We start from the raw sequence: 22,751 nt of genomic DNA, 5'->3' as shown, positions 1-22,751 counted from the left end.
ATGTACAGAGACAGAAAGCAAATTGATGCAGTTTAGGGCTGGAAGGATGAGAGATAGGGGGTGATGGCTAAAGGGTACAGAGCTCCGCTTGAGGTCATGGTTGCACATGTCTGAATATATCAAAAACCATTGAATTATGTACTTTATTTTTTTAATTTTTTTAAAAGTGGATTCCACACCCAGAGTGGGAGTGTTCAGTGCGGGGCTTGAACCCACGACCCTGAGATCAAGACCTGAGCTGATACCAAGAGTAGGACACCTAACCAACGGAGCCACCCAGCTGCCCCTGAGTTATATACTTGAAATGGGTGAATCATATGGTAAATAAGCTGTTGAAGGAAAGGTATGCAGATTAAAAAAGAAGAAGTAGAGCTGTTTCTATTTGCAGATGAAGTTAGTGATGTGAGCACCCATCCCTGGAAGTGGATGTGGGGTGTGGGCAAGCAAATATCCAAAGCAGCCCAGAATTAAACCTTTTGTTGTAATTCCATTTCTAGGTCTCTAACCTGCATATTTTCTGGAGACATCAAATATACCCATATGGATGGGAGTTGGGGGGGCAGTGTATGAGAAGGAGCCTCTGTTTTTTTTGTCTCTAATTCTGACACCTGGACTGCATGTCTATCTATAGAAAACCATGGCTTTACCCTGAAATACTTCTTTTTTTTTTTAAAGATTTTATTTATTTATTTGACAGAGAGACAGCCAGCGAGAGAGGGAACACAAGCGGGGGGAGTGGGAGAGGAAGAAGCAGGCTCCCAGCGGAAGAGCCCCATGTGGGGCTCGATCCCAGAACTCCGGGATCACGACCTGAGCCGAAGGCAGATGCTTAACGAGTGAGCCACCCAGGCGCCCCTGCCCTGAAATACTTTTGCATTGATCTCTTAAGTACAGAGACATTCTTAGATAATCATAGTGAAATGGTCAAATTCAGGAAATTTAACATTGGTAAAATATTACTATCTAATATATAGTCCCTACTTAACTTCTTCCAGTTCTCTGAATAATGTGCTTCATGGGTGGGGAGATGGGTGAAATAGATAACGGGGATTAGGAGATACAAACTTCCAGTTACAAAATAAAAAATTCACAGGGGTGAAAAGTGCAGCATAGGGAATATAGTCAGTAAGACTATGAAAATGTTTGGTGACAGATGATGACTGACCGCACTTACCATGGTGAGCACTGAGTAATGTATAGAATTGTTGAATCGATATGTTGTACACCTGAAATTAGTAGAACACTATATGTTAATTATGCTTCAATTTTTAAAAATGTGGGACGCTCAGGGGCACCTGGCTGGCTCAGTCGGTAGAGTGTATGACCCTTGATCTCCAGGTCATGAGTTCAGGTGCTGTGTTGGGTGTAAACCTGACTTTAAAAAACTGGGGGGGGCGCCTGGCTGGCTCAGTTCATGGAGTATGCGACTCTTGATCTTGGGGTTGTAAGTTCAGGCCCCACACTGGGTGTAGAGATTACTTAAAAATCTTCAAAAAAAATTGTGGGATGCTCAGGCGGATAAAAGGTTTTATATATATATATATAAAAATTCGGAGCAATTGTTTTTGCAATCCAGGACCATACATTGTGTGTAGATGTCTCTGTCTGAAGCCAGCTTTTGATGCCTGGTTTTGACCATTTTGCTTTTACTGTTTCATGAGGCTCCCATTCCTAGGTCTATGAAACTTTTCCCCTCCAAATCCAGGGGTCTGAGCTAGTCCAGCCAGCATGGCACAAACCTAGGGACAATGCATTTTGAGGTCCAAGCCCTGAAGCATCACTGTGCTTTGCCCCACGTTCTGCCCTGTGGGAAGGGCAGTACTCGCAAGAGATTTGCCTTTGCCTCTACTAAATTAAGAAGTTGTGACCTAGGCAGGGGCTCGAGTTTCCAGCAGAATGGGATTAGCTATTACAGCTTCTGCTGCTTGGGAGGCTTGTGAAGCTCGATACTGGGTAAGAAGTGTGGCATGAATGAAAAGATGTTCCTCATCAAAATGTGTCTGAAGCTATTTTAGGAGCAGACTGAGGATTGTGTGTGTGGATGTCCTTGGAGCCTGTTTGGTTGCCGCGGGATCTTTTTCTTGTGATTGATCACGGGCGCACATGACGGATGGCGCACCACAGCCTGGCTAGGACCCTGTGTCTCCATGTCCTGGCTTTGATGAGACACCACCCAAAGAGGCCACTGTGCCAGCTATATTTAGTACCGTGATGCACGCAGGTCCTTCTGACCTTAGCTTCCTCTTACGTTGTACAGATACATATTTTTAGGTTTATCTTACAGCACCCAGGTCTCACATTTACAGTTCTTTGAATTCTGCAGCAGCGGTCGTGGGCTGACAGCCTGCTTCCGCTGTGTTGGGAAAAAGAATTGCTCTCTCTGCCTTTTCAGGATCCACATTTTCTACAGCACGTTCAGACGCTGAGCTCGAAACCTTGTTCTTGTGCGTCCTAGCAATGTGACCTTAAAGATGCCATGTAAACTCTCAGGTGTCCAGAGGATATAATAGCTGCCCTCCGTCCCTTATCACTCATTCCATTCATTCACTTATTTAGCAACAAGCTTTATTAAATACTGTCTGTTAGGCTGTGGAGCCTCAAAGATAAATAAGAATTTCCCCTCAGTCTCAGAAGGCAGTTTATAAAATCACAGAATATCAGACTGGAAGGAACTGTCCAGTCCAAATTTTAGTCTTGTAGACCAGGAAACTGAGGCCCAAAGAAGTAAAATGATGGCCCAGATGTCATACCGAGTCACTGACCAAGTTGGGATTAGAACCCAGATCGCTTATTTCCCAGCCCAAGGATCTTTGCTCTGTATCACCTACTTTTAGCTAAACTGTAGTGAGCTTCAATTTTCCTTACGTTAACATTGCGAAATTAGTATCAATGATCGAGAAAATACACAGTAACTAAAACCTAATATGAAATCAGAAAATAATACCATTTTGGGGGCGCCTGTGTGGCACAGTCTGTTAAGCGTTTGACCCTTCATTTCAGCTCAGGTCATGATCTCAGGGGTGTGAGATCAAGCCCTGTGTTGGGCTCCACGCTCAGCACAGAGTTTGCTTGGATTCTCTCTCCCTCGCCCTCTGCCCCTCCCCCCTTCTCTCTCACTCTGTCTCTAAAATAAATGTTTAAGAAAAAAAAAGAAACTAATACCATTTTTATATCAATTGGAGTTTATTCATCAAAACAGCAACAACAGATACTTGAAAAATAGTTGTCATGTGTGTGTGAGACATGGTACATAGTCAGCCTACAGGTTTTCCTGTGTGTGTGTATAGATTCTGGAGCCTTCCTGATAACTTCGTTGTCCCTGTCTCATCCCGTTTCTTTAATGGGGACCCCTGTTGTAGTGCTGCCTGGGATCACTGGCACAAGTTCCCAATACCAAGTGCTCTCTATTGGCCAACAGGTTCCTCTCAGACATTGCATCTGTTTTAAATGGCATTTAACTGCGTATAACAGAAAACACAAAACCATGGCTCAAACAAAAAAGAGGTTTATCTTTCATATGTAGAATACCAGAAGCAGGTAGTTCAGGGTGGAGATGGGGGCCTCTCTGGTCATCAGGGACTTCGGTTTCTTCTGCGTGATTCACTATTTTTTTTTTTTTAAGATTTTATTTATTTGACAGAGATAGAGACAGCCAGCGAGAGAGGGAACACAAGCAGGGGGAGTGGGAGAGGAAGAAGCAGGCTCATAGCAGAAGAGCCTGATGTGGGGCTCAATCCCAGATCGCCGGGATTATGCCCTGAGCCGAAGGCAGACGCTTAACCGCTGTGCCACCCAGGCGCCCCTGATTCACTATTTTTTAGCACTGGTTTTCATCTTCATGTCCTATAATGTTGCATTATGTCACTTCACTGTCATATCATGGTTGCTACAGCACCAGCTTTCAAGTCCACATCACTTCGGACAACCCCAGCTGCAAAGGTGGGCTAGAAAATGTAGTATTTTAATGGGCACATTGTTACACAGAATAAATTTGGGCTTTTGTTACTTAAGGGTGAGTGAGAAGAATTAACAGGGGGATGACTGGAAGTCCCTGGCACAGAAGAAACCCTTTTACCTCCCAGTCCTGGGTTGAATGTTCTCTTGTAGCTCCATTCTGTGGAAATCAGATTTGCAGAGATTAGATTTCCTTTCGTTTTATTCAGCTTTTCCACTTCTCTTTCTGCCACTTTTTGTTTTAACAAAGTTCAGTTTTATTTCTCTTCCAATTTGAGATGTCAGACTCCCTCTGCTTGGATTTTAAAGTAACTCTTCTTAACATTTGCTTCATATTCTAGTTATGTCTTTCTTTGTCCCTAGGTTTACAAGTGTATATGCTTTTATTTAAAAAAAAAGATTTATTTATTTGACAGAGAGAGAGAGTGTGCATGAGCGAGCATGATTTGGGGGAGGGGCCAAGGGAGAGAATTTTCAAGCAGACTCTGTGCTGAGTGCAGAGCCTACCGCAGGGCTCAGTCCCACGACCCACGAGATCAAGACCTGAGCTGAAACCAACAGTCAGATGCTCAATTGAGTCACCCAGGTGCCCACAAATGTATATTCTTAACTTTCTTTTTGAAAAAGAACGTATGTGGCAAAATCAGAAGTGTATAGTTTGATGAATTTTCACCAAGTGAATATACCCTTGTGCACATCACCCAAATGAGGATACATACGTAGACTGTCACCTAGAGACCACCTTCCATGTGCACCTCCCAGTTATCACTCTCACAAAGGTAATAAAAACCCCAACTTCTATCACGTGGGTTAATTTACCCTGTTTTAGAACTTTATTTAAGTGAAATCATACAGCGTTACCTATTTTGTGTCTAGCTGTTTTCGTGCGTTATATATTTGACATTGGTTGGCAATGTTGCATACAGCACAAACTTGTTTATTTTGACTGCTTTAAAGCAGTGATTCTCAGTGGCTGGGGAGGGGGTTTAATGTCTCCTCCCAGGAGACGTTTGGCAGTATCCAGAGACGTCTTCGGTTGTCACAACCAACAAAGTGCTACTGTCATCTAGGGGAAGGCTGTTAAATATGCTACAATGCACAGGTCAGCCCCTCATTCTTGCTGACCATCTGGGTACCCTATTTTGTGAGGTGCTTGTTGAGTCTTTTGTCCATTTTTCTATTAGGCTGCTTGCCTTTTTCTTATTGATTTGTAGGAGTTCTTTATTTATTCTGGATATGAGATCTTTATCAGCTCGAAGTATTGCAAATACCTCCTCTCATTTTGTGGCTTGCCATAGTACTTTTTTATTCTTTTTGTTTAAAAAAATTTTTTTTCCAAAACCAGAATCTTTATTCTGCTACTAATCATTGAAATCCTTAAGGTGAACTGATGCTCCAACAGCTGCCCGCTTGGGTTTAGGTGTCGTTCCTCCGTGGAATCGTGCCTATATCTGCCATGTGCAATTTTTAGGTGCCTCACTTGACCCCTCCCAGTGGTATTTCATCTTTTCGCCTCAGCACTCCAGTTACGCTTTCTCTTCGGTTTGGCAGGGCAGCCACATTTGCCACAGGTCGACTTCTGCAGGTGGTAGTCCTGACGACCACAGCGAGGGCACAACGTGTGCGTCTTACTGAGACGTCATCTCGTTCCTGCAGCTAAGACTGAAGAGGCTGGAGGAGAAGGCCGCCATTTTATTTGTTTAATGGCATCTTTTTGACGAACAGAATTAATGTCGATACCCACTTTATCAATCTTTTCCTCTTTCGTGTGTGCTTTTTGCCTTCATCTTTAAAGCTATTTTCGCTGGGTTTATAGCTGTAGGTTATCAGCTATTTTCTTTTAGCACTTTGAATATATAATTCAAATATTTTCTTCCTCCCATCATGTCTTAGTTTTCTGTCACTGTTTAACAATATTACCACAAACGTAGCATCTTAGAACAAAACACATTTATCATCTCACAATTTCTGTGGGTCAGATATCTGGACACAGCTTATGTGGGTCCTGGACAAGGCTGCAGTTAAGGTGTTAGTCTGGCCTGGGTTCTCATATGGGGTTTGACTGGAAAAGACTTTCATGTTCATTCAGTTTGTTGGCTGAATTCATTTCCTTGAAGTTGTAGGAGTAAGGGCTTTAGTCTCTTGTTAGCTGTCAGCTGAGGTGCCTTCAGCGCTGAGTAGCTAGCTACCCAAAGTCCCTTGCCAAGTGAGATCCTCCAATATGGCCACTTACTTCTGGAAGCCAACAAGGGAGGTGGGACTTCAGTAGATGGCAGTAGACAGATGCCATGATCTCTCTCTCTTTTTTTTTTTTTACATTTATTTATTGGGACACCCGGTGGCTCAGTCGGTCAAGCATCTGTCTTCAGCTCAGGTCATGATCTCAGGGTCCTAGAATCAAGTCCTGCATCAGGCTCCTTGCTCAGCAGGGAGCCTGCATCTCCCTCTCCCTCTCTGCTGCTCCCCCTGCTTATGTGCTCTCTCTCTCTCTGACAAATAAGTAAATAAATAAAATCTTTAAAAAAATAAGATTTATTTATTTATATGAGAGAAAAAGAAAGAGAGAAAGGGAAAGTGCGTGCACACACATGCATGTGGGAAGGGGCAGAGGGAGAGAGAGAGAGAATCTCAAGCAGACTCTCTACCAAGCAAGAAGCCCAACACAGGGCTCAGTCCCACCACCTGAGACAATGACCTGAGCCGAAATCAACAGTTGGATGCTCAACTGACTGAGCCACCCCCAGGCACCCCCCTGTGATCTAATATAACATAACCGTGTAATCTCATCATTCAGGTATTCACATAATCATGTACTTCTCATCACCTTTGACTTACTCCCTTGATTAGAAGGAAGCCACAGGCCCTGTCCATCCTCAAGAGTGGGTCATACAGGTCACGAACACCAGGAGGCAAGAATCACAGGGGCCACGGCAAGAGTCTATCTACACATCATTTCTGTTGAGAAGTCGCCTGTTCATCTTAACATTGTTCATTTGAAAGTAATGTGTATTTTTTTCTGTGGCTGCTTTTAGGATTTTCTCTTTAGCTTTCAGCAATCCCATGATACTCTAGGTGTGTTTTTCTTTGAACTTCTCTTAAGTTCCATGGAACTTCTTGTATCAGTGGCTTGATAGTTTTCATCTAGTTGAGAAAATTCAGCCATTATGTCTTCAAACATTGCTTCTGCTTTATTCTCTGTTTTCTTTCTAGTATTCCCAAGTACCCACATTAGACTTTCTCACTGTTATCGCAAATGTTTCTTGCACCCTTTTCTGTATTTTCCGTCCTTTTTTCTTTCAATGTTTTCTTTTTTCCCTCTTGAGTCTGGATATTTGTACCAATATCTTCCAGATTACTAATCTTCTTGTTAATCTGCTGCTGTTAGACACTCCTCCCCTCACCACCCAAAATCAAGACACAGCTTTTATCGTATCTTTAAAATATCACAAATAGGGGCGCCTGGGTAGCGCAGTTGTTAAAGCGTCTGCCTTCGGCTCAGGGCGTGATCCTGGCGTTCTGGGATCGAGTCCCGCATCGGGCCCCTCTGCTGGGAGCCTGCTTCTTCCTCTCCCACTCCCCCTGCTGTGTTCCCTCTCTCGCTGGCTGTCTGTCACATAAATAAATAAAATCTTAAAAAAATAAAAATAAAAAATAAAATATCACAAATAAGTCTGAGGAATCATCTGGCATCTTGCTGTTTCTGTAGCTGGGCAACTTAGCTCTCATTCATCAGCCTGCTGAACTGCATTCCTTTTTCAGAAACATAGATACCATCCAAAAATTTTTTGATATCCTTGTTTTTAACTTACTGAATCAAAGCAGCTGAATTTGGTACAAGTTCAATGTCGTTTCCTTCAAGAATTAACTCACATTTCTGGGGTCAAGATACTGAACAAGTGATGCTAGGCCTCATCTGAACCCGATGGATGTATTTTTCACCCAAGAAATTTTGGGTTTCAATAAGAGAACCCTTCTTCTGAATAACAACATTGATAGTGAAGTGAGCGTACGCAGACCACATCTTGTAACAGAAGCCCAGTGTAACACCCTTGATCATGTTCTGTACATGACTACACATAGTGTGAATGGTAGCCAGTTCCTTTCTATTTCTCTGCCGTTTGTCAACTTGGAGCTGCTTCTTTTTCTTTCCAAGGAGACTGAGATCTACACTGATGCGTTTGAAAGTCCTCCACAGGGTTCCTCTGGGGCCCTTCACAATAACAGTGCATCCCTTCAGAGGGATGTCGACATTTTCTGGAACGTCAACAGTCTGATGAGAACAGTCCTCACTCTCACAGTAGATGTGGCAAAAAAGGAACCTTGTGAGACACTTCTGTTGTATTACTGCCCAGCTTTTCGGCTTTCCTCTCCCACGCCATTTATGATTCACATTTCTCAAAGGGGAAAGATATGGTCAGGTAGCAAGAATTTCCTGTCCCTTTTGGGAAAGGAAGAATCAGCCAGACTAAGAATCAAATTGATATGAAACAGATTAACAGGAGAAAGTAAAATTTTCCTGCATACGTGGAATCCACACAGACATGGAAATTCCAAAGACAGGCAAAATAGAGTATATATGTCAGTTTGAACCAAGGAAAAGGGGGTAGAGGTCTGGGACTTCAAAAGGAAAACATGCAATTTACAAGACGATGAAAAAAAGTAAATGTTTGGTAAATGAATGTTTGCTGGGCCACTATAAAACAATGGCACATAGAGAGGAGTTTGATCAAACAGGCCTTGCTATGTTCCTCCCTGTCCACCATAACTAGTTCATATCATAATGTAGTTATGGTAATATCTCTTTTCCTGGAGCAGGTCCTCTATGAATTCTTTTAGGCAGTTGGGGAGGTAAAGAGCTTTTCCTGAATTTGCTGGGTTTTGATTGCTTTTTAACTCAATAATTTTCATGCCAAAATGGCCCATCTTGGCCCCTAAAACACTCGGTTCTTAGAATTTCCCTTCTCTCTGGAATCTTGGCTCCTTGAGTGCTGGCTGCCTGGGCAGCTCTCCGATGCCTTCAAACAGAATTTTCCTTTTCCATTTTTCTAGCCTTTCCAGTTGTTCTCAGCGAAAGGATTAATCCGCCCACTTTTATACTTTAATGTAGATTTCTCTGTACCACCCCATCTGGTCTGAAATTTATACTTCAGTTCACATCCTTTTCTAGGAAGCAGATATCATCTCACAAACCTGATATCAATCGATCATATGTTTGTAACTGGCTTACAGACCTCTGCAACTCTGGACATATAAAGTGCAAACATCGTAGGGGCACCTGGCTAGAGCATCGTAGAGCAATGCAACTCTTGATCTTGGGGTTGTGAGTTCAAGCCCCACCTTGGTTGTAGAGCTTAGTTTAAAAAATAAATAAATATTTTTTTTAAGTGTAAACATTGTAATTCATCTCTCTTCTTTCATTTCGTTTATTCACATGGGACAGAAGTACCAACACACGCATTCAATTCAACACCAGGTAGATGCAAATGTTGTGGGAAAAGCTCTAAGCCTTTGGTTCATCTAATAAAGTCATTGCCCAAGGAAAAAATTTCAGAGGGAAGGTGTCTAGACTTGCTCTCTGAGCAACAGTATCTGTTTGGAATAAAGTGGATTTCTTAGAAAAATGTATGAAGCCGGGTATGACAGGGGGCTTTCTTTGCTGTTCATCTGAAATTCAAACTTAACTGGGTGTCTTGTATTTTTATTTGCTAAACTGGCCACCAGTGTGTATTCTCCCCTCATGGTGTCTCTAAAGAGAATTGATTCCAATGTTATGGATATGTTGACAATGGGAGTCACAACTTTCATTGGTCATTAATGCAAGTAAAAAATGGGAATAAATTTCATTTTGAACCCAGCCCCTTATTGAATTATTGTTCTAATACCTTTTCAGTTGGTTTTCTTGGCTTTTCCAGTTATGTAATTATTTCACAGCAAATAATGGTAAATTAACTTCCTCCTTATCACTTTTGGTTCTTCTCATTTTTTTTCTTAGGAGGTACTCTCATGTTATGGTAATACCAAAGTGGTGATGGTGGTAACAGTCAGTGTTTTAGTCATTATTGCTGTATAACAAACTACCCCTACACTGACATAAAACCACCATGGATTCTGTAGATGGGGCATCTGGACAGGGCAGAGTGGGCATGACTTATCCTTGCTCCTTGCTCTCTGGTGTCTCAGGTTGGGAAGATTTCAAGGCTGGGGATGATTCACTGGCTGCTGGTTGGAATCATTGATGTCCTCATTCAACATGGCCGATAGTTGTGCTGGTCTCAGGCTGTCAGGCTCTGGCCGGCACATTTACACATGACCTCTCCGAGTGATCGCTCCATGATGGCTAGTTTAGGCTCCTTCCCAACATGGTAGCTGGCTTTTAAGAGTGAACATCTCAACAGAGCAAGGCAGAAGTGTATTGCAGTGTTATGATCTAACCTTAAAAGTCACAAAGCATCACTTACACCATACTATATCTGTCCAAGCAGATTCGCAAAAGACCACCCACAGAGTCAAGGGCAGGGGAGAAACACAGACTCCTTACCCAGCGGTTGGATTGTCAGTATTACATTCTAAGAAAAGCACGTGGGATAGAAGATATCCTTGAGGCCCACTTTAGAACATACAGTCTACCAAAGGGAACAGCCTTACTGTGTTCCTGAGTTGAATAGAAATTCTCCCTCTAAGGGTATTTCACCTTTAAGCCTCAGTTCCAATTTATTTATTTATCATGTCAAAGAAGTTCCCCTATTCTGATTTTATTAAGTTTTTTAAAAAATAATAAGAAAATAATAAATAAATAAATAAATAAATAAATAAATAAATAAATAAATAAATAAAAGAGGTGCCTGGGTGGCTCTGTCGGAGCCTACTTAAGAAAAATTAAAATTAAAATTAAAAATAAATAAGTAAATAATAGATGGTGAATTTTCTCAAAGGCCTTTTCAGCATCTGTTGAAGAGGCATCAAAATAAGATAAAAATGAACGAGGCTATGTTTGCTCTCTTTGAGCCATGTCTGCAGCTGATCCCTTCATTCAGTGAGTATTTCTGAGCACTTATTGTGTGCCAGACCGTCTGCTAGGCACTCAGACAGAACACTGAGCCAAAGCAGAAGTCGTTCCAGCCCTCAAGAAGCTTATAGCCAAAATGATCCGGGTCCAGTTCAGTGCCTGAAATCTGGCTTTGTGCCAAAAAATGCAGGAAGGGGAGTTTCTTCCCACTCTCCCACCCAAATCCCAAACTCAGTAGCTTGGGCCTGCAAACTCTCTCATTTCCATTTCCGTGCCATCCAATCAGGTCTGAATTGTGCTTGAAGGCACTGGGCATTTACATGTATAATTTCAGCCACCAGAGGGCAGTCACATTTAAAAAACACTTTCATAGGGGAAGAAAGGACAAACCCAATTCCTTGAAAAGCTATCCCCTGGGGTCCGGGGCTCTCCGATCCCCATGGTGGGATTCTCTCCAACGGAGACATAGCCCAGCACCCAAACCACTCTCCCTCTCCAGGCCTGGGGATCCCACCAGTTTATCACAAGGCCCTTGAGTGGAGGATGATGTCATGGAAACTGACATGGACCATAATGAAGTAGATTAGAGGGTCTCCCAAACCAAACACTTTAGAAGAAGTTAATTGCATAGGCACCCCCACAGGGAGGGGCCTAGGGCACCCACACACCCACCTCTTTCAAGTCCTTACTTAGGGGAGTCAGTCAGTGAGCATTTATGGAGCCAGATCTCCTCAACAACCAGCCCTGTATGGGCAGGGGTGAAACAGACTTGTTCTGGCTACAGAGAGGGGCGTTGCCTGCACATTATGAGAGAGCAGTAAGGACAGCCCCAAGGCAAAGAGCCTCTGGTTAGGGTGTGCCTTCCCTCGGTTCCAGGGGAAGCGTTCAGGAGGCCACCCAAGACAATAGCTTCTCCAGATGCACTATGAAGCACTGACCCTTGGGGTCCTGCCAGTGAAGGTGGTGCTTCCAGAAAGCCCAGTCCTTCTCTTTCCTAGCCTAGAATGAGGGATCTATTTCCAGTTTGTTTTGTTTTGTTTTGCTTTTTGCTTGTCTAAGGTGTTTTGTCAGAGCCCCACGTCCCCTTCCCAGTCTGGGGCTTGAGCAGCTTTGGGAACACATAAGCAACAGAGACTTTCAGCCGTCTTCCTACCCGCCTGAACGAGAAGAGGGAAAGGGAGGAAAATGATTAGTATCTCAAAAATATTCTCCTTCCACAGGGTTGTGAGACTGCACAAGACCTAGCCCAAGACTGGCATAGAGCAAAAACCTGATGGGTGTTAGTTATTCTATGTCCACAGTTCCTTTCTGGAATTTCCCAAGCTCTAAAAACGCAAAGGTCTTTCATAATTCATTTGGCAAAACTAATCTGACCTGAACTCATTTGGCAGCAAAACCTCACCTGAACCATGATGCCACTAATTTTGGTCTATGTGCACCCCTTGGTGTGAGTACTCATGTATTCCACTGCAGAAATCTATAGTACTTGGTCACAGGGTGTGGTCCCAGACTCCACTGCGTGAGTCGTTGAGTCTATGGTGTAAGTACCTGCTTGTCTTTCTAAAATCGAAGATTCTGAATTCTGAAACATAACTGGCCCCTAGGACCTGTTTTTAAATGAAATCTAGGTTCTATATCTTATCTTTCCTATTATCTAGCTATGTGATATTAGATACGGTGGACAGACCCTAGGGTGGCCTGCATTATGCATGCCCTGTATAATCCACTCCCTTTGAGTATGGGAAGGACTTGTGACTTGCTTCTAAGTAATAGAATATGGCAAAGGTGAAGAGATTTTAAAGGTATAATTAAAATCTCAAATCAACTGATTTTTATCTGATCAAAGGGAAAATTATCCTGAGTAGTCTGAGTTAATCAGGTAAAAGCCTTTAAAAAAGGGACTAGGTTAGGGCACCTGGGTGGCTCAGTCCATTAAGTGGCTGACTTGATTTTGGCTTAAGGTTGTGAGATCATGCCCCAGGTTGGGCTCTGAGCTCAGCAGGGAGTGTGCTTGAGATTCTCTCCCTCTGCCCCTCCCTGCCCCCTCTCTCTCAAATAAGTAAATAATGTGTGTGTGTGTGTGTGTGTGTGTGTGTGTGTGTGTGTGTGTGTGTGTTTTAAAGAGGGACTAGGCCCTCCCTGAGGTCAGAGACTCTCAGATGTTGGCTTTGAAGAAGCTGCCATGCTGTAAGTGGGTCTCTGGAGAGGCCATGTGGCAAGGAACTATGGGCCTTTAGTAACGGAGAGTATCCAGCTGACCACCAGCAAGAAACCAGGACCTCAGTCGGGCAATCATGAGAAGATGAATTCTGCCCACGAGGGAATTCTGCCAATAGCCTGAGGGGGCCTGGAAACAGATCTTTCCCCATTTGAGGCTCTGATGAGACAGCAGCCCCGACTGATACCTGGATTCCAGCATAGCAAAACTGGGAAACGGTGGATGCAGCTAAGCCAAACCCAGAATCCTGATCCATGAAAATTGAGCATTATAATAAGTGTGTGTTGTTTTAATCCACTAGATTGTGGTCATTGGTTATGCTGTATAGAGAATCAGCACATTGGACACATCCCTTAACCTCCTTGGGCTCCGGGTGTTCATCTGCAAAGTGGGGCAGTGGTTGGTCGCACCTAGATGTCTTTCCAGCTCTGGCTCTGAAGACTGCATCTACGGGGCAGATCCTGGGTGTTTTGGTGTTGGGAGGAGGGAGAACGATTTTCTTCATGCGTGAGCAGATGCGGGGAAGGGGCTGTGGATGCCAAGGAGGTGAGCCACTGAGGCTTCTGCTGCACAAGCAGGAAAAATGCAGGCAACTGAGGACTCACCCTGAGTCCCCAGTGACCCGGCTGCCTGGCTGGACGCTGACCACAGTTGGCATCGCTCCTGGCTGCAGGAGCGATCATCTTTCAGAAGCAGGAAAAACAAGCATCCTCTTTTCCGTGCTATGTAAGGGAAGCTTCGCCGCACTGGGCACTCGCCCCCATCTCTGTCAGTTTAGCAAGAGGCAAAAGATCCCCTCTCACACTCTTCATCTCCAGACACCTAAAGTTCTTGGGCTGGAGACCTCAGGAACTGACCTGGGGAACTCACGGGTAGCTGAGTCAGGGAGGGCATCAGGTTTCCTGTGAGCTCTTGGCAAACTCGGAAGTAGGTGAGGTTGTGCCTGTGTGTTCTCCCACCAGGCCAATCCATCATGTCCCCTTACTTTCCACACTCCTGTCGCCTGTCACAGGGGCCCCAGACCACTAACATGTCCCAGAGGTGGCGCATCAATTCTCAGTCTTGCCTCCCCCAAATACTCCCTCAGACACAGCTGACAGGCTCGTTTGACTGGCTGAAGCGATTGTCCCTTATTAAATTCCTTAGGGGATGATCTCATTAAGCCTTGTTATGGGTCACTTCTATTTCAGGGAGAATACATTTGCTGGAATCTTTCTATGGGCAGCTAGTTAATTGAAACCTGAAGTAGGGGGTGGGGGAGGGGTAGGCGCCGGCAAGGTGGTGAGCAGGTGGGCAGCGAGACTGGCTGGGTGAGGAGCTAGGAGCTGGTGGAAGGAGGAGGCAGGGGGTCCGTGTGAGGGGGACTGATAAGACAGAAGACACAGGCCATGGAGGGGGAGGGGAGATAAAAACAAGGGCACCCTGCAGCCTGATCTGCAAGATAGCCTCTGAGCTGCCTCCCAGCCTCTGTGCTCAACCCTGCCCGACACATGAGTCCAGACCAGCATGAAGCGATAAGGGCCTAGGCCAGGATGTGGCAACAGAAATGGAAAAGAAGGAGATGTGAGAGGACTTGGAAACCAATTTAATACGAGGACAAAGGAGAGGAAAGTGCTCAAGATGACCTTGAAAGATCCCTGGAGGATGGGGAGACGTGCCAGCAGACAAGCCCAGCAGAGGCCTCAGATCGATGCCAAGCTCACGGCTCTATCGTTTGAAGAATCCCCCTTCACCCAGTCTGAAATAATGACCGTACCCAGTCTTCTGGCTCTTCAGCCATGATGTGCACAGACAGGAAGCATGAGCTGCGGACCACCGCGAACCGGCGTCTCTGCCGCCACTGGGGGTGCAGTATAAACCAGCGCACTGCCCAGGCCAGGCAGCTCCAGCCCCTTCCGGGCAGCTAGCTCCTCTCAGAATGGTTTACTTCAATTCCCTTTTCGAATAGTCGTGCTGATCTTCACCATGGACACTGTGCCCGAGAGCCCGTAAGGACGGAGGAGCGTTTTGTGTTGGGGACCTTAACATCAAGTGAACTTGGTATGGTTGGAAGACAGGTGGCCGCTGATTAGTCGAGTGGCCGGGGTCTTGAACTTCTGGACCTGGCTTCTTCACCTGTAAAGGAGGGAGGGGGATTAGGTGATTCCTGGAAACTCTCCTACCTTTCTTTCTTTGCTTTGTTTCATGCATGGGCAAGTGCTGCGACACGTTTGATTTCCACAGAAGTGTAGGGTCGTCCTTTAATGCAAAAAAACAATAATAGTGTGAGCACCCACAGAGTGGGCGTGAGGTGTGACATGGAACCTCTATTCCCTACTCCTCGTGTGTCCACGTGGAGGTGGCTCCATTGAGCCCCGTTCCTGGAGTCTCCCTGGCCTCTCTGTCTCTGGAAGAAAGACATCTGGTTGGAAACTTGGACGGAAGGAACTGAGCATGCTGCACTAAGACCAGCTTCCCAAGTTCACATGTTGAAGCCCTAACCCCCGTACCTCAGAATGTGGCTGTATTTGGAGACAGGGCCCTTAAAGAGGGGATTGGGTTAAAATGGAGTGGTTAGGGTGCGTCCCAGTCCACCACGGTCTGCGTCCTTAGGAGGTTAGGACACAGACCACACAGACTGAGGAGAGGCCACGTGCAGACACAGTAGGAAGGAGGCCCTCTGCAAACCAAGGAGACCTTAGAAGAAACTAACCTTGCTGACACCTTGACCTTGGACTTCCAGCCTCCGGCACCGCGAGGAAATAACTTTCTGTTGGTTAAGCCCGTCTGTGGCACTTCACCATGCCCGCCCCCGTGAGCTAATACACTGTTCTCTTTAGGACCTGCCTGCCTCCAGAGGGTGTATATCCAGAGCCTCTTGTCATGCACCAAACCTGCTTTAGGGGGGAGGGCTGAGTCTGTCCAGGTCTGTCTGCTGCCACGTGAATGTCCGTCTGCAGTGGCCGGGATGGCGCTTGTGTACCGTGTCCTCCAATCTAGTTTGTATCTGCCATAAAGTTGACATTTAACGTTCATCTATTTCTTGTGTCTTATTTCTCAATTGGTCCCAACCTAGAGGAGGAGAAGAGGCGGGGTTATTTACTGCACCTCCACCCCCACCCCAGAAAGAAAAGGAAAGAGCACCATAGCCCATGTTACATATTAAACCCCTCTCTCAGTGGTGCCCTCACTGCTCCCAAGTGAGCTCTCTACATCCAGGCCCACTCATTCCCAGGGTGGCCTGGCTCTTAGATTCCACTGGGAACCCCACCTATTACACCTTTCCTCTCCTCTATGCTGCAAAATTCTCTTCATTCTTCAGGTCTTGGCTCAGAGGTCTCCTCCTAGCTGAGTCCTCCTTGGGGCCCAGGTCATGCTTGCAGCTTCCTCATGTCAGCTCCTATGACTCTGGGTACATATTCCTATTATTCTGTCCTACCGTCCTGTCTGTGTTCTCCACTAGGACAGATAGGTTGAGCGCTGCGCCTGGAAGGATTTCTTCTGGTCACATCTGTGTCCCTAGTTCTTGGTGCTTGGCTCCAAAGCAGGTGTCCATAAAGGGCTGGAGTATTAATGAGTGGCAGGATGACATTTTGATATATTAATCTGTGTGTTTCTCATAGTTTTCCACCCCACCCCTTCCATTTCAAGTGGACTGGCTGGTTGGTAATTCCTTCATTTGGGCTTGGTGTAAAGCAGAGGAGCCTGAGTTCAATGACTTCCTGTCCTTTGAAAAAAATCTAAACTCACTGGGTTTGGGATGTGTGTGTGTGTGTGTGTGTGTGTGTGTGTGTTGTGTGGGAAGGGTAGGAGTAAAGAGGGGGGATGGCTTTTGAGAGAGAAGAAAACATGAAGGCCTAGAAGGGGAGAGAAGTGTGGGTGCCCTCACCCTTGCACAGCCATCCATGATGGACGTGGCCAGTCCTCCTTTATGGGGCGGGAGCAAAGATTTCTGCTCCCCAAAATGACATGGAAACAGAGCGAGCTGCCACCCATCACTGGGCTTTAGCAAATCATGTATCTGCATTGGTAGAAGACAAGACCCCCACCCCACCTTTCTGGGCACTTAAGATCTGGAGTCCTAAGTGAGGAAGGGAAATGAAAATTCAGCAATGACTTGGGGCGCCATTAAGCATCTGCCTTCGGCTTAGGTCATGATCCCAGGGTCCTGGGATGGAGCCACATTGGGCTCTCTGTTCACCAGGGAGTCTGCTTCTCCCTCTCCCTCTCTCTCAAAATCTTAAAAAATTCAGCAATGACTGACATGGACTTTCCTGCCAGGTGGGGGCCTTGGAGTAGAAATTAAATAGATTTCTAGGACATAAAGAAAGTGGTGTTTCTTGCATACTTAAGTTGGGAGGACTAGATTATCATCCACTAGAAATGAATTCTGGATCCTCTAAGTCCTGAAATGCTCCTCCCTTTCCCCCTCTTCTGACTCAGAAATTTTGCCAAGATCTGAAACTGGTCCAAAATTTATCCCCTCGTTTGTCCCCTCGACTGTTGTCTAGAGTGCGGCAATTTGGGAGAGGGTTTTATCATTCTCAAGACTTTATGGTGACTTGTCCTCTCAGCAGCCTGGGGCAGCCCCAGAAGGTGAGTCCTTCAGCCATTGGATGTTCCCTTCCAGAGATTAAAGGTCCCAGTAAAGGAAAATTATACCCTTCCTTCAATGAGGATGGAGAATAGAGTGCTGCTCAAAGTCAAGCCACGTGCACGGGAGGGTGAGGCACCCAGGGAGGCCAGAGAAGCTCTGCAGGGAAATGAACCCAGGCGGGTAAGGGGTGGGGGTGAGGCTATGTCAGACAGGAAGGATCCCTCTAGCCAACACTGGGCCACGGGAGCAAGGTGCCCAAGAATGCCAGGAGATCAATAGAGCTCGCTCTCTCTCTCTCTCTCTCTCAGGCCCAGCTAGTCTACTGCAGTTAAGACCTCTTAGAAACCACAAACATCTCTCTCCCATCTTTAGCCCCTCTCTTGTCCCTGTTGCCCCCCCTCTACCTTGGTGCAGAGCCAAAGCTCCCAAGGGATGGTGTGGTGAAAGAATGTCGACTTCCTCACCCTCAGTAAGCCCAGGGACACACCATCTGTCTCTGAGGTAGACTAGGGAGGAGAATATACGTTGAAAGGAGGAGAGCAGACCAGCAAAGACAAGAGGGGAGGCCAAGTGGGGACTGGGCAGGAGGGGACAGAAGAGAGGAAGGAGAGCTTGGGTTTGGGTGCCCCCCAAAAAACAGAGTCTGAGACAAGAGCTGGCACACAGGTAGTTAATTTGGGAAGCTCCTTGGGAACAGGAGGGAGGGACTGGGAAGAGTGGCCTGAGGAAGGAGGGAGAGCCATTCCGGGGGGAATGCTACCACTCTGGTCTCCGTGGAGGCTGAGTGGGACATGGTCCTGCTGGTTGCCTCTGAGGAGCACTACAGCAGGGGCCACAGAGTTGTCCACCTGAGGGAAAGAAGGAGGGTCATTGGTCCACTAGCTCTGGCCTCTGCCGGCTGAGTGTCACCCTGTGAGCTGTTGATTACTTCTTCCAGGTTCCTCCAGAGTCGATGGTCTGCCGCAGAAGGGAGGCCCCAGGGCAGGTGACGTTGGCACACAGGCAGCCAGGGCACAGCGCAGGAGCAGAGGCTGAACAGAAGATGCAGCAAAAGAATGGAGAGAGAGGAAGGGAAAGAGGGCGGGTGCCACGGGCTGGGGTGGACAAGATGAACACGAATAGTTCCTGTTTGGGGGAGAGTGACAAGCCCAGCAGAGGCAGCACAGTGGCTGCTGGGGACCCTCCGCAGAGCTCCTAGAACCGGCTGGGGTGAGCCCTCAGTGTCATCGCCTTGTCTGCTACCAGACTCTGGCAGGCACAGGGGAGCCTTGGCAGTGACGGTATGTCCCCACGCTCTGGTAGCCAGGAGCAACCTCTTTTGGGCCTTCCAGGAAGTTACACTGTCTCAGTGTTTCTGGCTCTTCTAGTTCAACAACGTTGACTTAGGGGTTCTGGCTGAAAACACACCTCTCCCAAGAGGCAGACTGATGGCATATGATTATACTAAAGGGTCATGACCATGACCTGCCGAAATGGAAGCGAGCTTCCTTCAGTCCTTGTGGCGATGGGAAATCCAGTTTGGGGCATGGTTGCCACCCCTACTCCAAACCCTCAGTGTCGGGCAGATTTGATGAGATAAGCTCTTGAAGCTTCTGAAGTTTAGAAAGGCCTGGAACATTCCATATTTGTATTCTATCTGCACTGTAGACCCAGGCTCCTCCCATAGAGTAGGACTCTTCCCACACAGCACTGACCTTTCCTTCTCTGATGTATTATCATACTACTAATAATCAATAGCCCAGATTGATCTCTCAACTGTCCTCTTTTTTTTTTTTTTTTTTAGATTTTATTTATTTATTTATCTGACAGAAAGAGAGAGAGCACAAGCAGGGGGAGCAGCAAGCAGAGAGAGAGGGAGAAGCAGGCTCCCTGCTGAGCAGGGAGCCCAGGTGGGGCTCAATCCCAGGACCCTGGGATCAGGACCTGAGCCAAAGGCAGACACTTAACCGACTGAGCCACCCAGGCGCCCTTCTCAACTGTCTTCTTAATGTTCTTTTCCTTTGAGTTATTCTTGTCTTCTTTAATAGTAAATTCCAGAGTTTCTTGGTTCCCAGTACACCAGAACTGCGAAACGGTTGGGGTTGGGGCTCAGTAAGAATGTATAGTTACTGTATACATGTGTGTGTTAGACTGTGTGTTAGACTGGCCCTCCTAGGCTGTCAGATTGTTGTGATTCAAGAATTCTGAAAAACCTGGTTAACCAAAAATACCTCCCTCCTCCCAGCTGACCTGCCTTGCCATCTGTGATTCCTATCTTTTATGTCATTCCTGGATGGCTTCTGGAGAAGCCTTTATTTTAGTTTGACAAAATGCCATCGCCTGGGAGACATCACGTGTTAGTCAGCTATCACTCTAGTAAGAATTGGCTTCCTTAATTAATTGTTGTTAAGATGTGAAGACTAGAAGCTTAGAGATTGAGTCCTAGGCCAGGATGTTTTGGTTGTCAGAGGTGGGGAAGAGAGAGGCAAAGAAGGCTAAAGTCCTGGGGGCTTGAGTGGTGACAGTGGCAGCACTGACTGGGTCAAGGAGGGTCCTAGATGTAGTGAGCACAGACACACCAAAGAGAAAGTGATTTTACAATTTTGCCTTAGGTAAGGCCAAAGTGACCTCCCATGAACAAGTTCTTAGTTCTCTGAGGGCAGAGACTGGGCATTATACATTTCATACATCCCCCAGACTGACCCACAGTGCATACGTGGGTCTTCTCTTGGGTGACAGAATGGAGCCAGCTTTGCACACACACATCAGTCTGTGAGTCCTCCCCATCAGTTAGCTGGTCTTTTGCCCTTCTGGTGATTTGAACGACTCACAGCAAAAACCACCGCAGGATTAAAAAGCTAGAGCAGCTCTACTGGGTGCTCTAAGGGACATATTTCTCCAAACAAGCAAAACTAGCCAAACAAAAACATTATTTCTGCAAAATAAAAGGGCTGCCTCTAAGGCCCCCTTCTCGGCCTGATGGTTTCTCCTGGTTTTCAGTAAATGACAGGAACTCTAGAGGAGGGAGGCCTTTGGAAGCTGCCTGGTGTTCCCTGGCCTTGCTCGCGAGGGCCCCCCCAGCCTGCTGCCCCCACACGGGTTCTGTAAATCCCTGCTTTGTCTTTTTCCCAGGGGCCCCATCCTGTTTCCCAAAGCCTGGTGCCTCTGCACTCACTCCTCAAGAGAGGAGTCACATGAGAGACGACCCTCCTTCCTTTAATTTTAGGTTATTGTTGCTGCTGTCAGTCTATTGAAGTACTTTAATGAATGCTTGTATTGTTCTCAGGCTGGAGCCTTTTTCAAATGATCAGCACATTATAAAACACAATAATGAGTCTAATTCCCACCCCCCCAACACATACACACACACTCACACACACACAATGGCATTGCTAAGTCCCCCAGATATGCACGGTAGTGAAGAGTCTGGGATGTAGGGGCAGCAGAGCTGGGTTTGGCCCTGACTCTCCTGTTCAGTGCTGGTGACCTTGGGCAAGTCCATTCATTCATTCATTCATTCATCCATCCAGTAAGTATTTATTCAACATTTCCTTGTATCAGTCATATAATCTCGGCAAAATGGTTTTTTTTTTAAAGATTTTATTTATTTATCTGAGAGAGAGAGAGTGAGAGCATGAGCAGGGGGAGGGGCAGAGGGAGAAGCAGACTCCCTACTGAGCAGGGAGCCCCATGCGGGGCCAGGACCCCGGGATCATGACCTAAGCCGAAGACAGGCGCTTAACCGACTGAGCCACCCAGGCGCCACTCTCTGCTAAATGTTAACAGTGTCTGCTCTTGCTACCTTTCCTGACTAGACGAGCTAACGAAATCGTTATGAAGTATTCTAGGTAAACTCCAAACACACTTGTGTTGTTGGCATTCATCAGCAAAGAGCTTAAAACAAAACTGGAGGGGTGGGGGAAGAGGGCCCAAAGCACAGCACTCCATACATCACTTGTACAAGAAATATACCTCTTCCGGGCTGTCTGGCTGTGCTTGTACTTTGGGAGCCCAGCCTTTCCGCAAGCCGGACTTTGCCTGGCATACCCTTCTTCTCATTTCTGTTCTTGGAAACCCTGCTTTCTCCAACGCCCTAGTCGAAAACTTCCTCTTCTACGAAGTCTTTCTTGCTCTTGGGCATTCATTTCTTCCTCCCACAAGTCCTTCCCCTGCTTTGGGGATCGCCGAGTCCCACCTATGAACTACTGTGATTTGTTTCTAGATTGAGCCCTGTTACCAGACAGATAGCAGTGTTCTAGAAGGAGGCAAGAGGTGTTCTTTTCCAGGAAGCCTGGCTCTGCCCCTTCATCTCATGGGACCTTGCTCGAGCACACTGTCTTCTCTGAGCCTCAGTTTCCTCTTCTGTAAAACCTGCCTTGCCCTTGCTGACTGTGGGGAGGATGAATGAGATACCACATGCCAAGGGCCCAACACAGTGTGCCTTACTTTTACTGGGTAGGCTTTCAATAGCTGTCTTTTAAATGAAATCGAGGGGCATGCAGGCAAACTTTGGTGGGCTCTCCTAAGACACAAATAGAGGAGGTGGCCACTTAGTAGGTGCAAATGAGGAACTTTGGGACCATCTCTACACAGGATTTGGTACCTGAAATATCACCAGGAAAGGTGAATTCCTCCTCAAAGGCACTCCTTTCTGTTTCAGTACCACTGGGAGAGGCAAAGCGTCAAGGCACTCTACCTCCCCAGGGGTTGGGCGCCGACAGCATTGACCGCCAGTGAAAAGGTGGAGACACCACAGGGCAGGGAGGTGAGGAGTCTAAGGAGAAATTTAGTAGGACTGGTCTTGCTTAACATAACATTTATTTAAAACCAAGTATGTTAATTTTCAGTCGAAGTTTTTACCATCACACCAATTCTCTGACTACAGTTGCGCGTTCCAACGATTCAGGTCCATTCTGACATGAATTTCCCTGAGTTAGTGCAGACCCCAGAAGAGTGCTCCCACTTAAGATGCCAGGAGCAGGAGGAGTCCCCAGGCTACCCACACTTATGCCTGGCAG

At 46.3% G+C, this 22,751-nt stretch overlaps 1 protein-coding gene and 1 pseudogene across 2 annotated transcripts in view; one reads left to right on the top strand and one right to left on the bottom strand.

Annotated features, from left to right (window-relative positions):
• The window catches only part of HAUS1 (HAUS augmin like complex subunit 1), a 43,990-nt gene that overhangs the window by 16,801 nt on the left and 4,438 nt on the right, over positions 1–22,751 (top strand). The window contains exon 10 of one of the 2 annotated variants that reach the window (XM_057313111.1): positions 5,506–7,623. The exons of the other annotated variant lie outside the window; for it this stretch is intronic. The gene's annotated coding sequence lies outside the window, so the exon portion shown is untranslated. Of the gene's footprint in view, positions 1–5,505; positions 7,624–22,751 lie in introns of those variants that run through there. 2 annotated transcript variants of the gene reach the window in all.
• LOC113253376 (60S ribosomal protein L9-like) lies at positions 7,677–12,371 on the bottom strand (annotated as a pseudogene).

Source organism: Ursus arctos, unplaced genomic scaffold (assembly GCF_023065955.2).
Source record: "Ursus arctos isolate Adak ecotype North America unplaced genomic scaffold, UrsArc2.0 scaffold_17, whole genome shotgun sequence".
NCBI classification, from domain to species: Eukaryota; Metazoa; Chordata; class Mammalia; order Carnivora; family Ursidae; genus Ursus; species Ursus arctos.
The sequence above is the reverse complement of the archived record's forward strand: the minus strand, read 5'-3'. Positions and strand labels throughout refer to the sequence as shown.